The sequence below is a fragment of the Daucus carota genome, chromosome 7 (genome assembly GCF_001625215.2).
Source record: "Daucus carota subsp. sativus chromosome 7, DH1 v3.0, whole genome shotgun sequence".
In the NCBI taxonomy this organism is placed as follows: Eukaryota; Viridiplantae; Streptophyta; class Magnoliopsida; order Apiales; family Apiaceae; genus Daucus; species Daucus carota.
In genome coordinates, this window is record NC_030387.2 from 21,206,611 (window position 1) to 21,225,857 (window position 19,247).

Sequence of the window (19,247 nt, forward strand, 5' to 3'; positions counted from 1 at the left end):
ACATGTTCTCTATGAAGTGGTATTTGATGTCAAGGTGCTTGGTTCTTGAGTGTTGTACTGGATTTTCAGTGTATAGCAATAGCACTGGTGTTGTCACAAAATTTGGGATTTTTGAGAGATTTAATCCATAATCAAGTAATTGATTTCTCATCCACAAAATTGTGTACAACAGCTCCAGCTGCAATGTACTCAGCAGCCTCAGCTGTAGAGGTTGATACAGAATTTTGCTTTTTGCTAAACCAAGAAAATCAATCTGTCACCAAAAAATTGACAGGTGCCTGTTGTACTTTTTCTATCAATTTTGCATCCTGGCAAAATCAGCATCTGAATATCCAATTAGATCAAATCCAGAGTCTTTAGGGTACCAAATACCAAGATTTGGTGTTCCCTTAAGATATCTGAATATTCTTTTTATAGCAATAAGATGTGATTCTTTAGGATCAGATTGAAATCTAGCACAGAGGCATGTAGAAAAAACAAATATCTGGTCTACTAGCTGTCAAATATAAAAGAGAACCAACCATGCCTCTATAATTAGAGATGTCCACACAGATCTCATTAGGACTTAACTCTAATTTGGTGGCTGTTGGCATGGGAGTCTTAGCTTCTTTGCAATCCAATAAATCAAACTTTTTAAGTAGATCATAGATGTACTTGGTTTGATTTATGAATATACCTTCCTTTACTTGTTTAACTTGTAAACCAAGAAAGTAGGTGAGCTCTCCCATCATGCTCATTTCATACTGACTTTTCATTAGATTAGCAAACTTTCTGCAAAGTTTCTCATCTGTAGAACCAAAAATTATATCATCTACATAAATTTGAACCAGAATAAAGGCACCATTTACATTTCTGTAAAATAGTGTTTTATCCACAGTTCCTCTGGAAAAATGATTATCTAACAAGAATTGAGACAGAGTGTCATACCATGCCCTTGGTGCTTGCTTTAGTCCATAGAGTGCTTTTAATAAAAAGTAAACATACTCTGGAAATTCTGGATCTTCAAAACCAGGAGGCTGACTGACATATACCTCCTCTTCCAGTTCACCATTTAGAAAAGCACTCTTGACATCCATTTGATAAACTTTAAAGTTTGCATGAGCAGCATAGGCCAGGAAGATTCTTATTGCTTCCAGTCTTGCAACTGGTGCAAAGGTCTCATCAAAATCAATTCCTTCAGATTGAGAGTATCCTTTAGCAACAAGCCTTGCCTTGTTTCTGGTGACAACTCCATTTTCATCCACCTTGTTTCTGAATACCCATCTTGTTCCTACAATTGTTCTGTTTTTAGGTTTGGGTACCAGCTTCCATACATTGTTTCTCTCAAATTGATTTAATTCTTCTTGCATAGCAAGAACCCAATCAGCATCTTTGAGAGCATCTTCTATGACTTTAGGTTCATCCTGTGAAAGGAATGCACTATACAAACACTCATCTTGAGTTGCTCTTCTTGTTTGTACAGATGCATTTGCATCTCCAATAATTAGTTCAAAAGGATGATCCCTTGTCCACTTTCTTTGTGGTGGAAGTGATTGTCTTGATGATGTGGCTTCATTATTGAAGTTCAGGTTTCCATGTTGAAAAGCTCCCCCTAAATTTGACATCTCATTATTTCTAGACTGATTGAAACTTTGAGACATTCTTTCAACTGATGATCCTTGAGGTGTTTCAACTGATCCTTCCAAAGTAGTTTCAACTGATGCTTCAGTTGAATTTCCAATAGCAGTTGTTTCTTGCACCAGAGAGTCATTAGTTGGAACATTAATTCCAGGATTAATTCCAACATTTTGAATAATGTCATCATCATCATCACTGTCATACAGATCACCTTCACCTTCATTCTCAAATCTGAGATTATCATGAAATCCTTCATCTGAGAATCCTTGAATCTTCTTATCATCAAACACTACATGGATTGATTCCATAACAATGTTGGTTCTCAGATTATACACTCTAAATGATTTTCCATCAGAGTATCCAACAAAAATAGCTTCATCTGCCTTGGCCTCAAATTTTCCAAGATTTTCACCTTGATTTCTTAGAACATAACACTTGCATCCAAATACATGAAGAAAGCTAATTGTTGGCTTCTTTCCTTTGAAGAGTTGAAAGGGAGTTAGATTATGAGGTTTGGTAATTAGTGAAATGTTTTGAGTGAAGCAAGCAGTGTTCACAGCTTCAGCCCAAAAATAGGTTGGAAGTTGAGCTTCATTAATCATGGTTCTTGCAGCCTCAATAAGAGTTCTATTCTTCCTTTCAACAACACCATTTTGTTGTGGGGTCCTTGGTGCAGAGAACTCATGAATAATTCCCTCTTCTTCACAAAATTCTTTCATCACAGAGTTCTTGAATTCTGTCCCATTGTCACTTCTTATCCTTCCAACTTTGACATCTGGATTGTTGTTTAATGCCTTGATATGATTGATGATGATTTTCCCAGCTTCATCCTTAGAATGCAGGAAGAAAGTCCAAGTGAATTTTGAAAAATCATCAACAATCACTAGGCAATATTTCTTCTTTGAAATAGACATTATGTTGACTGGTCCAAACAAATCCATATGCAAGAGCTGAAGGGGCTTCACAATTGATGAAAGAGTTTTGCTTTTGAAAGAGCTTCTCTTTTGCTTTCCTAGCTGACAGGCTCCACATAATCCATCTTTGGAGAATTCCAGCTTGGGTAGACCTCTTACCAAGTCCTTCTTTACTAACTCATTCAGGGTTTTGAAATTTAGATGAGACAATCTCTTATGCCATAGCCAACTGTCATCTGAGCCTGCTTTGCTGAGAAGGCAAGTGATAGATTCAGACTTTACAGAATTGAAGTCAGCTACATATACATTTCCTTTCCTTTGTCCAATCAGAACCACATTGTTGTCATCTCCTTTGGTGACAACACAGGCTGCAGGAGTGAAATTAACTTTGTAACCTTTGTCACAGAGCTGACTGATGCTAAGCAAGTTGTGCTTAAGACCAGACACCAATGCAACTTCATCAATGATGACATTCTCTTTTGCAATCAAGCCATATCCCATAGTATATCCTTTGCTGTCATCTCCAAAGGTGATGCTAGGGCCAGCTTTCTCCACAAACTTTGTGAGCAGGGAGGAATCACCAGTCATGTGCCTGGAGCATCCACTATCCAAGTACCACAAATTCTTCTTGTGGTTTCCCTGCACACATTTCACAAACAGATCAAGTTGATTTTGGTACCCAAATTGCTTTGGGTCCAGATTTGTTAGTCTTAGCAGTCTTTTCCACTTTCTCAACCTTTTCCTTGGATTGAATTGGTTCAATCTTTGGTTTTGGTTGAGAAATTGGAATATCAACTCTGTTTTCAAACACAGACCTTTAAGGCATGCATACATTGTTCATTCCATGCAAATTTAAATGAAATTGAGGCATGTTAAAGGCATTAAAATAAGGATTGAACATATATGGCATGTTAGGCTGAGAATAAGGATTGTGAGGCAATAAACCAGGCATCATATTCATAGCAGATAAATTCATGTGAGGAACAGATGTCATAGGAATAGGCAAGGACAAATTAGGAGCAATCACAGTTTTACAATTGGCAGATAAATGATTTACACTACCACACTTGCTGCAGGTTTTCCTAAGAGCACTAGCATTGGGAGTGTAATTGGTGTGCTTGTTAACTCCTATTTTGCCATTTCTATTTCCTTTCTTCTTTTTAGTCTCCTCAGATTTATGCTCACTAGTATCCAACTTCTTCTTGTTCTTGTTACTGGAATTAAGAGTGTTATTAACACTATCACTGGTCTCAGAAGAACTATTCTCACCTTTAACAAAATTCTTTTTAACAGGACCATATTTCTTGTTAAGCTTCTTGAGAACACTCTTGTCAACTGATGAGTTTTTGTTCAACTGATGACTCTCATCAGTCGAGACTTTGCTCTTCAACTGATGATCATCATCAGTATTCTCATCACCTGAACTGTTCTCAGATATCTCAAGCACTTTCTTATTCCTCTTCCACTCATTTTCTACAAAGGTCTCTCTACCTTGCATGTTAATGATATTTGTGGAAACATCCCTACCAGATTTCCATTTGGCAATAATCTCTTGTTCCTTATCAAGCTGCTTTCTTATGATCTCTTCTCTCTTCAGAACAACCAAGAGATCATCCTTGGCTGTCTGACACTCAATTTTCAGCTTCTCAAACTCAATAAATTGAGCTTCTAAGGCACTGTTTCTATCACTAAGAAAGGTGTTAGCTTCCTTAATTCTACTATTTTCCTTAGTAAGAGATTTTAAAGAAACATGCAAATGATATAATTCTGTAGACATTTCATTAATAGTAGCATTGCATTCATCTTTAGTTAACTCAACTAGGTTTGTAGTGAATACCTGACTACTGCTTCCAGTGTTTTCTTCTTGATCTGTGGAGTTGGCCATTAGAGCTAGATTGACAAACTCCTCCTCTTCATCAGAATCATCTCCAGCTGCCCAATCATCCTTTGTGATGAATGCTCTTTCCTTTTGTTTGAGAAGTTCATAATATTTCTTTTTGTAGTCAATGTTTTCACTTGACTTCTTCTCAACTTTAGGCTTTCTGCACTCATTTGCAAAGTGACCTGCATTCCCACAGTTGAAGCACTTGAATTTTGATCTGTCCACCATGCTTCTATCAGACTTGGGATTGCCTTTAAATGATTTTGCAGAGTTAAAATTCTTTTTGAATTTTAGTTTGGAGAATCTTCTTGACAGGAAGGCTAGATGCTCATCAATTCCATCACTTTCTTCACCAGAATCAGCTACTTCTTTCTCTTTTCTTTTTCCTTTGCTTGACTCTGAGCTCTCCTCTTTGACCAACTTCTCAGTTTCTTCAACTTGAGACTTTCCCTTGTCCTTGACAGTATCCTCCAGAGATGCAACTAGAGCCACAGATGAATGCCCTTTCTTTTGGCTTTTCTCAATCTCTTCATCTTGCTCCATTTCAAGCTCATAAGTCTTTAAGGTTCCATACAGTCTCTCTAGAGTATAATCTTTAAATTCTTGTGTATTTCTGAGAGAGACTGTCATGGGTTTCCATTCTTTGGGAAGAGCTCTTAAGAATTTCAAGTTTGAATCCTTAACTTGATATACTCTTCCAAAGAGCTTTAGACCATTTAACAGTTTTTGAAATCTGTTAAATGTATCACTCAAACTTTCACCAGCCTTGAAATGGAATGACTCATATTGTTGAATCAGAAGCTGCATTTTGTTCTCTCTTACTTGCTCATTCCCTTCACAGATGGTCCTGATGGTGTCCCAAACTTCTTTGGCACTTGTGCAGCTAATAACACTATCAATCATTTCTTGATCCAAACCATTGAACAGAAGGTTCATGGTTTTCTTGTCCTTGTGCACTTCTTCAGTATCTTCTTGAGAATATTCATGGATAGGTTTTGGAATCATCTTACCTACCATGTCTTCACCATCAGCTCCCACACTTGTGCAGACCTTCATTGGGACATGAGGTCCTTTTTCAATGCAGTTCACATAGCTTTCATCAATGGACAACAGATGCAGATGCATTCTCACTTTCCAGTGAAAATAGTTGTCTTTGTCAAGAACAGGAATCTTCACTCCAGCATCCTTCTTTCCCATCTTTCTCTAGCAGTGTTGATCTTTTTCCCTGTTTGTTGGGAACCTGGCTCTGATACCAATTGTTATTTTACACCAACTATGAGAAAGATTGTAGAAGGGGGGGGGGTTGAATACAATCTTTTACAAATTTCAAAAGATTCAAGAACAATACACTAAGAACACAATAAACAGAAAAACACCAAGTATTAAAAATACGGGTGGATTGAATGATCCACCCGTGAGATTTTATATAGAAGAATCTGTGGATTGTTTACAATTCGCACAGCTGCTGGTTCATCACTCAAACAAGTTCTATCTCTCAGATTTTTCTCTCAAGTAATTTGAACAAGTTCAACTGATGCTACTAACTTGGTTATATACTCCAAGTTTTACAAAGCTTTTAGCTAGATTACAAAATGCACTCTAATCTAAAAACAATGCTGCACAACTTTGTCTTATGCATGCTTTCTGAGATGTCTTCATCTTTGACCATCATCTTGATTTGATCCAGATTGCACTGCATGAGATAAGTATGTTTCTGCTTCTTCTTTATTTTCCTAATTAGGCTTCCATGTCTATTTTAGTGTAATTCGATCCATGTGATTTGTCAGACTTAAGCTCTAGTCACTTTCAACTGCTCTTTGCTTCATCAGTTGAAAATTCTGGTTGCTTTCAACTGCTCTTGACTTTATCAGTTGAATGTTCGGCTTATCAGTTGAATGAATTACAAACTCCATCAGTTGAATGCTGTTCCAGTCTCATCAGTTGAATTCTTCAGCATCATCCGTTGAACACTTTGTCTTCAGTTGAATGCTTGATTTTCATCAGTTGAAACATCATCCAGTCTTCATCAGTTGAACAGTTACATCTCATCAGTTGAATATCCTTCACTTAGATAAAATTACATGGCATTGGATATTTACAATTAGCCATCCTATTCTACCCATCCGTTGATAATTCCCAAAGACAAGAAATGTAACAATTACAACTGAAATTTGATAAAGATTCTAAGTAAGACATGTTACAAAATGTTTATGTTATCATCAAAAATTATTGATTCCTAACACTACAAATTGTTTTAAACTTCAAACGAGTCTGGAATGAAGCTAAAAGTTGTTTCCAACTTCAATCTAGCCAATAATGAAGCAACATGTTGTTTCCGTGCTCAAACGAGTCAAGAATTAAACTACAAGTTCATTCTAATTTTAAACAACCGAAAATGAAGCTACAAGTTGTTTTCAACTTCAAACGGGTCTGGAATGAAGCTAAAAGTTGTTTCCAACTTCAATCTAGCCAATAATGAAGCAACAAGTTGTTTCCGTTCTCAAACGAGTCAAGAATTAAACTACAAGTTCATTCTAATTTTAAACAACCGAAAATGAAGCTACAAGTTGTTTTTAACTTCAAACGAGTCTGGAATGAATCTACAAGTTGTTTACAACTTCAATCTAGCCAATAATGAAGCAACAACTTGTTTCCGGGCTCAAAAGAGTCAAGAATGAAACTTCAAGTTGATTCTAATTTTAAACAACCGAAAATGAAGCTACAAATTGTTTTCAACTTCAAACAAGTCTGGAATGAAGCTACAAGATATTTCCAACTTCAATCTAGAAAATAATGAAGCAACAAGTTGTTTACAGGCTTAAACGAGTCAAGAATGAAACTACAAGTTGATTCTAATTTTAAACAACTGAAAATGAAGCTACAATTTGTTCTCAACTTCAAACGAGTCTGGAATGAAGCTACAAGTTGTTTACAGGCTCAAACGAGTCAAGAATGAAACTACAAGTTGATTCTAATTTCAAACAACCGAAAATGAAGCTACAAGTTGTTTTCAACTTCAAACGAGTCTGGAATGAAGCTAAAAGTTGTTTCCAACTTCAGTCTAGCCAATAATGAAGCAACAAGTTGTTTCCGTGCTCAAACGAGTCATGAATTAAACTACAAGTTAATTCTAATTTTAAACAAATGAAAATGAAGCTACAAGTTGTTTTCAACTTCAAACGAGTCTGGAATGAATCTACAAGTTGTTTCCAACTTCAATCTAGCCAATAATGAAGCAACAACTTGTTTCTGGGCTCAAATGAGTCAAGAATGAAACTTCAAGTTGATTCTAATTTCAAACAACTGAAAATGAAGCTACAAGTTGTTTTCAACTTCAAACGAGTCTGGAATGAAGCTACAAGTTGTTTCCAACTTAAATCTAGCCAATAAGAAGCAACAAGTTGTTTACACGCTGAAACAAGGCAAGAATGAAACTACAAGTTGATTCTAATTTTAAAAAACCGAAAATGAAGCTACAAGTTGTTTTCAATTTCAAACGAGTCTGGAATGAAGCTACAAGTTGTTTCCAACTTAAATCTAGCCAATAGTGAAACAACAACTTGCTTCCAGGCTCAAACGAGTCAAGAATGAAACTACAAGTTGATTCTAATTTTAAACAACCGAAACTGAAGCTACAAGTTGTTTTCAACTTCAAACGAGTCTGGAATGAAGCTACAAGTTGTTTCCAACTTCAATCTAGCCAATATTGAAGCAACAACTTGTTTCCGGGCTCAAACGAGTCAAGAATGAAACTATAAGTGATTCTAATTTTAAACAACCGAAAATGAAGCTACAAATTGTTTTAAACTTCAAACGAGTCTGGAATGAAGCTAAAAGTTGTTTCCAACTTCAATCTAGCCAATAATGAAGCAACATGTTGTTTCCGTGCTCAAACGAGTCAAGAATTAAACTTCAAGTTCATTCTAATTTTAAACAACCGAAAATGAAGCTACAAGTTGTTTTCAACTTCAAACGGGTCTGGAATGAAGCTAAAAGTTGTTTCCAACTTCAATCTAGCCAATAATGAAGCAACAAGTTGTTTCCGTGCTCAAACGAGTCAAGAATTAAACTACAAGTTCATTCTAATTTTAAACAACCGAAAATGAAGCTACAAGTTGTTTTTAACTTCAAACGAGTCTGGAATGAATCTACAAGTTGTTTACAACTTCAATCTAGCCAATAATGAAGCAACAACTTGTTTCCGGGCTCAAATGAGTCAAGAATGAAACTTCAAGTTGATTCTAATTTTAAACAACCGAAAATGAAGGTACAAATTGTTTTCAACTTCAAACAAGTCTGGACTGAAGCTACAAGATGTTTCCAACTTCAATCTAGGCAATAATGAAGCAACAAGTTGTTTACAGGCTTAAACGAGTCAAGAATGAAACTACAAGTTGATTCTAATTTTAAACAACTGAAAATGAAGCTACAAGTTGTTTTCAACTTCAAACGAGTCTGGAATGAAGCTACAAGTTGTTTACATGCTCAAACGAGTCAAGAATGAAACTACAAGTTGATTCTAATTTTAAACAACCGAAAATGAAGCTACAAGTTGTTTTCAACTTCAAACGAGTCTGGAATGAAGCTAAAAGTTGTTTCCAACTTCAATCTAGCCAATAATGAAGCAACAAGTTGTTTCCGTGCTCAAACGAGTCATGAATTAAACTACAAGTTAATTCTAATTTTAAACAAATGAAAATGAAGCTACAAGTTGTTATCAACTTCAAACGAGTCTGGAATGATGCTACAAGTTGTTTCCAACTTCAATCTAGCCAATAATGAAGCAACAACTTGTTTCTGGGCTCAAATGAGTCAAGAATGAAACTTCAAGTTGATTCTAATTTCAAACAACTGAAAATGAAGCTACAAGTTGTTTTCAACTTCAAACGAGTCTGGAATGATGCTACAAGTTGTTTCCAACTTAAATCTAGCCAATAAGAAGCAACAAGTTGTTTACACGCTGAAACAAGTCAAGAATGAAAGTACAAGTTGATTCTAATTTTAAACAACCGAAAATTAAGCTACAAGTTGTTTTCAATTTCAAACGAGTCTAGAATGATGCTACAAGTTGTTTCCAATTTAAATCTAGCCAATAGTGAAGCAACAACTTGTTTCCAGGCTCAAACGAGTCAAGAATGAAACTACAAGTTGATTCTAATTTTAAACAACCGAAAATGAAGCTACAAGTTGTTTTCAACTTCAAACGAGTCTGGAATGAAGCTACAAGTTGTTTCCAACTTCAATCTAGCCAATAATGAAGCAACAACTTGTTTCCGGGTCAAACGAGTCAAGAATGAAACTGAAAGTTGATTCTAATTTTAAAACAACCGAAAATGAAGCTACAAGTTGTTCTCAACTTCAAACGAGTCTGGAATGAAGCTAAAAGTTGTTTCCAACTTCAATCTAGCCAATAATGAAGCAACATGTTGTTTCCGTGCTCAAACGAGTCAAGAATTAAACTACAAGTTCATTCTAATTTTAAACAACCGAAAATGATGCTACAAGTTTTTTCCAACTTAAAACGGGTCTGGAATGATGCTAAAAGTTGTTTACATGCTCAAACGAGTCAAGAATGAAACTGCAAGTTGATTCTAATTTTAAACAACCGAAAATGAAGCTACAAGTTGTTTTCAACTTCAAACGAGTCTGGAATGAAGCTACAAGTTGTTTCCAACTTCAATCTAGCCAATAATGAAGCAACATGTTGTTTCCGTGCTCAAACGAGTCAAGAATTAAACTACAAGTTCATTCTAATTTTAAACAACCGAAAATGAAGCTACAAGTTGTTTTCAACTTCAAACGGGTCTGGAATGAAGCTAAAAGTTGTTTCCAACTTCAATCTAGCCAATAATGAAGCAACAAGTTGTTTCCGTGCTCAAACGAGTCAAGAATTAAACTACAAGTTCATTCTAATTTTAAACAAATGAAAATGAAGCTACAAGTTGTTATCAACTTCAAACGAGTCTGGAATGATGCTACAAGTTGTTTCCAACTTCAATCTAGCCAATAATGAAGCAACAACTTGTTTCTGGGCTCAAATGAGTCAAGAATGAAACTTCAAGTTGATTCTAATTTCAAACAACTGAAAATGAAGCTACAAGTTGTTTTCAACTTCAAACGAGTCTGGAATGAAGCTACAAGTTGTTTCCAACTTAAATCTAGCCAATAAGAAGCAACAAGTTGTTTACACGCTGAAACAAGTCAAGAATGAAAGTACAAGTTGATTCTAATTTTAAACAACCGAAAATTAAGCTACAAGTTGTTTTCAATTTCAAACGAGTCTCGAATGATGCTACAAGTTGTTTCCAAATTAAATCTAGCCAATAGTGAAGCAACAACTTGTTTCCAGGCTCAAACGAGTCAAGAATGAAACTACAAGTTGATTCTAATTTTAAACAACCGAAAATGAAGCTACAAGTTGTTTTCAACTTCAAACGAGTCTGGAATGAAGCTACAAGTTGTTTCCAACTTCAATCTAGCCAATAATGAAGCAACAACTTGTTTCCGGGTCAAACGAGTCAAGAATGAAACTGAAAGTTGATTCTAATTTTAAAACAACCGAAAATGAAGCTACAAGTTGTTCTCAACTTCAAACGAGTCTGGAATGAAGCTAAAAGTTGTTTCCAACTTCAATCTAGCCAATAATGAAGCAACATGTTGTTTCCGTGCTCAAACGAGTCAAGAATTAAACTACAAGTTCATTCTAATTTTAAACAACCGAAAATGATGCTACAAGTTTTTTCCAACTTAAAACGGGTCTGGAATGATGCTAAAAGTTGTTTACATGCTCAAACGAGTCAAGAATGAAACTGCAAGTTGATTCTAATTTTAAACAACCGAAAATGAAGCTACAAGTTGTTTTCAACTTCAAACGAGTCTGGAATGAAGCTACAAGTTGTTTCCAACTTCAATCTAGCCAATAATGAAGCAACATGTTGTTTCCGTGCTCAAACGAGTCAAGAATTAAACTACAAGTTCATTCTAATTTTAAACAACCGAAAATGAAGCTACAAGTTGTTTTCAACTTCAAACGGGTCTGGAATGAAGCTAAAAGTTGTTTCCAACTTCAATCTAGCCAATAATGAAGCAACAAGTTGTTTCCGTGCTCAAACGAGTCAAGAATTAAACTACAAGTTCATTCTAATTTTAAACAACCGAAAATGAAGCTACAAGTTGTTTTTAACTTCAAACGAGTCTGGAATGAATCTACAAGTTGTTTACAACTTCAATCTAGCCAATAATGAAGCAACAACTTGTTTCCGGGCTCAAATGAGTCAAGAATGAAACTTCAAGTTGATTCTAATTTTAAACAACCGAAAATGAAGGTACAAATTGTTTTCAACTTCAAACAAGTCTGGACTGAAGCTACAAGATGTTTCCAACTTCAATCTAGCCAATAATGAAGCAACAAGTTGTTTACAGGCTTAAACGAGTCAAGAATGAAACTACAAGTTGATTCTAATTTTAAAGAACTGAAAATGAGGCTACAAGTTGTTTTCAACTTCAAACGAGTCTGGAATGAAGCTACAAGTTGTTTACATGCTCAAACGAGTCAAGAATGAAACTACAAGTTGATTCTAATTTTAAACAACCGAAAATGAAGCTACAAGTTGTTTTCAACTTCAAACGAGTCTGGAATGAAGCTAAAAGTTGTTTCCAACTTCAATCTAGCCAATAATGAAGCAACAAGTTGTTTCCGTGCTCAAACGAGTCATGAATTAAACTACAAGTTAATTCTAATTTTAAACAAATGAAAATGAAGCTACAAGTTGTTATCAACTTCAAACGAGTCTGGAATGATGCTACAAGTTGTTTCCAACTTCAATCTAGCCAATAATGAAGCAACAACTTGTTTCTGGGCTCAAATGAGTCAAGAATGAAACTTCAAGTTGATTCTAATTTCAAACAACTGAAAATGAAGCTACAAGTTGTTTTCAACTTCAAACGAGTCTGGAATGATGCTACAAGTTGTTTCCAACTTAAATCTAGCCAATAAGAAGCAACAAGTTGTTTACACGCTGAAACAAGTCAAGAATGAAACTACAAGTTGATTTTAATTTTAAACAACCGAAAATTAAGCTACAAGTTGTTTTCAATTTCAAACGAGTCTAGAATGATGCTACAAGTTGTTTCCAATTTAAATCTAGCCAATAGTGAAGCAACAACTTGTTTCCAGGCTCAAACGAGTCAAGAATGAAACTACAAGTTGATTCTAATTTTAAACAACCGAAAATGAAGCTACAAGTTGTTTTCAACTTCAAACGAGTCTGGAATGAAGCTACAAGTTGTTTCCAACTTCAATCTAGCCAATAATGAAGCAACAAGTTGTTTCCGTGCTCAAACGAGTCAAGAATTAAACTACAAGTTCATTCTAATTTTAAACAACCGAAAATGAAGCTACAAGTTGTTTTTAACTTCAAACGAGTCTGGAATGAATCTACAAGTTGTTTACAACTTCAATCTAGCCAATAATGAAGCAACAACTTGTTTCCGGGCTCAAATGAGTCAAGAATGAAACTTCAAGTTGATTCTAATTTTAAACAACCGAAAATGAAGGTACAAATTGTTTTCAACTTCAAACAAGTCTGGACTGAAGCTACAAGATGTTTCCAACTTCAATCTAGCCAATAATGAAGCAACAAGTTGTTTACAGGCTTAAACGAGTCAAGAATGAAACTACAAGTTGATTCTAATTTTAAAGAACTGAAAATGAGGCTACAAGTTGTTTTCAACTTCAAACGAGTCTGGAATGAAGCTACAAGTTGTTTACATGCTCAAACGAGTCAAGAATGAAACTACAAGTTGATTCTAATTTTAAACAACCGAAAATGAAGCTACAAGTTGTTTTCAACTTCAAACGAGTCTGGAATGAAGCTAAAAGTTGTTTCCAACTTCAATCTAGCCAATAATGAAGCAACAAGTTGTTTCCGTGCTCAAACGAGTCATGAATTAAACTACAAGTTAATTCTAATTTTAAACAAATGAAAATGAAGCTACAAGTTGTTATCAACTTCAAACGAGTCTGGAATGATGCTACAAGTTGTTTCCAACTTCAATCTAGCCAATAATGAAGCAACAACTTGTTTCTGGGCTCAAATGAGTCAAGAATGAAACTTCAAGTTGATTCTAATTTCAAACAACTGAAAATGAAGCTACAAGTTGTTTTCAACTTCAAACGAGTCTGGAATGATGCTACAAGTTGTTTCCAACTTAAATCTAGCCAATAAGAAGCAACAAGTTGTTTACACGCTGAAACAAGTCAAGAATGAAACTACAAGTTGATTTTAATTTTAAACAACCGAAAATTAAGCTACAAGTTGTTTTCAATTTCAAACGAGTCTAGAATGATGCTACAAGTTGTTTCCAATTTAAATCTAGCCAATAGTGAAGCAACAACTTGTTTCCAGGCTCAAACGAGTCAAGAATGAAACTACAAGTTGATTCTAATTTTAAACAACCGAAAATGAAGCTACAAGTTGTTTTCAACTTCAAACGAGTCTGGAATGAAGCTACAAGTTGTTTCCAACTTCAATCTAGCCAATAATGAAGCAACAAGTTGTTTCCGTGCTCAAACGAGTCAAGAATTAAACTACAAGTTCATTCTAATTTTAAACAACCGAAAATGAAGCTACAAGTTGTTTTTAACTTCAAACGAGTCTGGAATGAATCTACAAGTTGTTTACAACTTCAATCTAGCCAATAATGAAGCAACAACTTGTTTCCGGGCTCAAATGAGTCAAGAATGAAACTTCAAGTTGATTCTAATTTTAAACAACCGAAAATGAAGGTACAAATTGTTTTCAACTTCAAACAAGTCTGGACTGAAGCTACAAGATGTTTCCAACTTCAATCTAGCCAATAATGAAGCAACAAGTTGTTTACAGGCTTAAACGAGTCAAGAATGAAACTACAAGTTGATTCTAATTTTAAAGAACTGAAAATGAGGCTACAAGTTGTTTTCAACTTCAAACGAGTCTGGAATGAAGCTACAAGTTGTTTACATGCTCAAACGAGTCAAGAATGAAACTACAAGTTGATTCTAATTTTAAACAACCGAAAATGAAGCTACAAGTTGTTTTCAACTTCAAACGAGTCTGGAATGAAGCTAAAAGTTGTTTCCAACTTCAATCTAGCCAATAATGAAGCAACAAGTTGTTTCCGTGCTCAAACGAGTCATGAATTAAACTACAAGTTAATTCTAATTTTAAACAAATGAAAATGAAGCTACAAGTTGTTATCAACTTCAAACGAGTCTGGAATGATGCTACAAGTTGTTTCCAACTTCAATCTAGCCAATAATGAAGCAACAACTTGTTTCTGGGCTCAAATGAGTCAAGAATGAAACTTCAAGTTGATTCTAATTTCAAACAACTGAAAATGAAGCTACAAGTTGTTTTCAACTTCAAACGAGTCTGGAATGATGCTACAAGTTGTTTCCAACTTAAATCTAGCCAGTAAGAAGCAACAAGTTGTTTACACGCTGAAACAAGTCAAGAATGAAACTACAAGTTGATTTTAATTTTAAACAACCGAAAATTAAGCTACAAGTTGTTTTCAATTTCAAACGAGTCTAGAATGATGCTACAAGTTGTTTCCAATTTAAATCTAGCCAATAGTGAAGCAACAACTTGTTTCCAGGCTCAAACGAGTCAAGAATGAAACTACAAGTTGATTCTAATTTTAAACAACCGAAAATGAAGCTACAAGTTGTTTTCAACTTCAAACGAGTCTGGAATGAAGCTACAAGTTGTTTCCAACTTCAATCTAGCCAATAATGAAGCAACAACTTGTTTCCGGGTCAAACGAGTCAAGAATGAAACTGAAAGTTGATTCTAATTTTAAAACAACCGAAAATGAAGCTACAAGTTGTTCTCAACTTCAAACGAGTCTGGAATGAAGCTAAAAGTTGTTTCCAACTTCAATCTAGCCAATAATGAAGCAACATGTTGTTTCCGTGCTCAAACGAGTCAAGAATTAAACTACAAATTCATTCTAATTTTAAACATCCGAAAATGATGCTACAAGTTTTTTCCAACTTAAAACGGGTCTGGAATGATGCTAAAAGTTGTTTACATGCTCAAACGAGTCAAGAATGAAACTGCAAGTTGATTCTAATTTTAAACAACCGAAAATGAAGCTACAAGTTGTTTTCAACTTCAAACGAGTCTGGAATGAAGCTACAAGTTGTTTCCAACTTCAATCTAGCCAATAATGAAGCAACAACTTGTTTCCGGGTCAAACGAGTCAAGAATGAAACTGAAAGTTGATTCTAATTTTAAAACAACCGAAAATGAAGCTACAAGTTGTTCTCAACTTCAAACGAGTCTGGAATGAAGCTAAAAGTTGTTTCCAACTTCAATCTAGCCAATAATAAAGCAACATGTTGTTTCCGTGCTCAAACGAGTCAAGAATTAAACTACAAGTTCATTCTAATTTTAAACAACCGAAAATGAAGCTACAAGTTGTTTTCAACTTCAAACGGGTCTGGAATGAAGCTAAAAGTTGTTTCCAACTTCAATCTAGCCAATAATGAAGCAACAAGTTGTTTCCGTGCTCAAACGAGTCAAGAATTAAACTACAAGTTCCTTCTAATTTTAAACAACCGAAAATGAAGCTACAAGTTGCTTTTAACTTCAAACGAGTCTGGAATGAATCTACAAGTTGTTTACAACTTCAATCTAGCCAATAATGAAGCAACAATTTGTTTCCGGGCTCAAATGAGTCAAGAATGAAACTTCAAGTTGATTCTAATTTTAAACAACCGAAAATGAAGGTACAAATTGTTTTCAACTTCAAACAAGTCTGGACTGAAGCTACAAGATGTTTCCAACTTCAATCTAGCCAATAATGAAGCAACAAGTTGTTTACAGGCTTAAACGAGTCAAGAATGAAACTACAAGTTGATTCTAATTTTAAACAACTGAAAATGAAGCTACAAGTTGTTTTCAACTTCAAACGAGTCTGGAATGAAGCTACAAGTTGTTTACATGCTCAAACGAGTCAAGAATGAAACTACAAGTTGATTCTAATTTTAAACAACCGAAAATGAAGCTACAAGTTGTTTTCAACTTCAAACGAGTCTGGAATGAAGCTAAAAGTTGTTTCCAACTTCAATCTAGCCAATAATGAAGCAACAAGTTGTTTCCGTGCTCAAACGAGTCATGAATTAAACTACAAGTTAATTCTAATTTTAAACAAATGAAAATGAAGCTACAAGTTGTTATCAACTTCAAACGAGTCTGGAATGATGCTACAAGTTGTTTCCAACTTCAATCTAGCCAATAATGAAGCAACAACTTGTTTCTGGGCTCAAATGAGTCAAGAATGAAACTTCAAGTTGATTCTAATTTCAAACAACTGAAAATGAAGCTACAAGTTGTTTTCAACTTCAAACGAGTCTGGAATGATGCTACAAGTTGTTTCCAACTTAAATCTAGCCAATAAGAAGCAACAAGTTGTTTACACGCTGAAACAAGTCAAGAATGAAACTACAAGTTGATTCTAATTTTAAACAACCGAAAATTAAGCTACAAGTTGTTTTCAATTTCAAACGAGTCTAGAATGATGCTACAAGTTGTTTCCAATTTAAATCTAGCCAATAGTGAAGCAACAACTTGTTTCCAGGCTCAAACGAGTCAAGAATGAAACTACAAGTTGATTCTAATTTTAAACAACCGAAAATGAAGCTACAAGTTGTTTTCAACTTCAAACGAGTCTGGAATGAAGCTACAAGTTGTTTCCAACTTCAATCTAGCCAATAATGAAGCAACAACTTGTTTCCGGGTCAAACGAGTCAAGAATGAAACTGAAAGCTGATTCTAATTTTAAAACAACCGAAAATGAAGCTACAAGTTGTTCTCAACTTCAAACGAGTCTGGAATGAAGCTAAAAGTTGTTTCCAACTTCAATCTAGCCAATAATGAAGCAACATGTTGTTTCCGTGCTCAAACGAGTCAAGAATTAAACTACAAGTTCATTCTAATTTTAAACAACCGAAAATGATGCTACAAGTTTTTTCCAACTTAAAACGGGTCTGGATTGATGCTAAAAGTTGTTTACATGCTCAAACGAGTCAAGAATGAAACTGCAAGTTGATTCTAATTTTAAACAACCGAAAATGAAGCTACAAGTTGTTTTCAACTTCAAACGAGTCTGGAATGAAGCTACAAGTTGTTTCCAACTTCAATCTAGCCAATAATGAAGCAACAACTTGTTTCCGGGTCAAACGAGTCAAGAATGAAACTGAAAGTTGATTCTAATTTTAAAACAACCGAAAATGAAGCTACAAGTTGTTCTCAACTTCAAACGAGTCTGGAATGAAGCTAAAAGTTGTTTCCAACTTCAATCTAGCCAATAATGAAGCAACATGTTGTTTCCGTGCTCAAACGAGTCAAGAATTAAACTACAAGTTCATTCTAATTTTAAACAACCGAAAATGAAGCTACAAGTTGTTTTCAACTTCAAACGGGTCTGGAATGAAGCTAAAAGTTGTTTCCAACTTCAATCTAGCCAATAATGAAGCAACAACTTGTTTCCGGGTCAAACGAGTCAAGAATGAAACTGAAAGTTGATTCTAATTTTAAAACAACCGAAAATGAAGCTACAAGTTGTTCTCAACTTCAAACGAGTCTGGAATGAAGCTAAAAGTTGTTTCCAACTTCAATCTAGCCAATAATGAAGCAACATGTTGTTTCCGTGCTCAAACGAGTCAAGAATTAAACTACAAGTTCATTCTAATTTTAAACAACCGAAAATGAAGCTACAAGTTGTTTTCAACTTCAAACGGGTCTGGAATGAAGCTAAAAGTTGTTTCCAACTTCAATCTAGCCAATAATGATGCAACAAGTTGTTTCCGTGCTCAAACGAGTCAAGAATTAAACTACAAGTTCATTCTAATTTTAAACAACCGAAAATGAAGCTACAAGTTGCTTTTAACTTCAAACGAGTCTGGAATGAATCTACAAGTTGTTTACAACTTCAATCTAGCCAATAATGAAGCAACAACTTGTTTCCGGGCTCAAATGAGTCAAGAATGAAACTTCAAGTTGATTCTAATTTTAAACAACCGAAAATGAAGGTACAAATTGTTTTCAACTTCAAACAAGTCTGGACTGAAGCTACAAGATGTTTCCAACTTCAATCTAGCCAATAATGAAGCAACAAGTTGTTTACAGGCTTAAACGAGTCAAGAATGAAACTACAAGTTGATTCTAATTTTAAACAACTGAAAATGAAGCTACAAGTTGTTTTCAACTTCACGAGTCTGGAATGAAGCTACAAGTTGTTTACATGCTCAAACGAGTCAAGAATGAAACTACAAGTTGATTCTAATTTTAAACAACCGAAAATGAAGCTACAAGTTGTTTTCAACTTCAAACGAGTCTGGAATGAAGCTAAAAGTTGTTTCCAACTTCAATCTAGCCAATAATGAAGCAACAAGTTGTTTCCGTGCTCAAACGAGTCATGAATTAAACTACAAGTTAATTCTAATTTTAAACAAATGAAAATGAAGCTACAAGTTGTTATCAACTTCAAACGAGTCTGGAATGATGCTACAAGTTGTTTCCAACTTCAATCTAGCCAATAATGAAGCAACAACTTGTTTCTGGGCTCAAATGAGTCAAGAATGAAACTTCAAGTTGATTCTAATTTCAAACAACTGAAAATGAAGCTACAAGTTGTTTTCAACTTCAAACGAGTCTGGAATGATGCTACAAGTTGTTTCCAACTTAAATCTAGCCAATAAGAAGCAACAAGTTGTTTACACGCTGAAACAAGTCAAGAATGAAACTACAAGTTGATTCTAATTTTAAACAACCGAAAATTAAGCTACA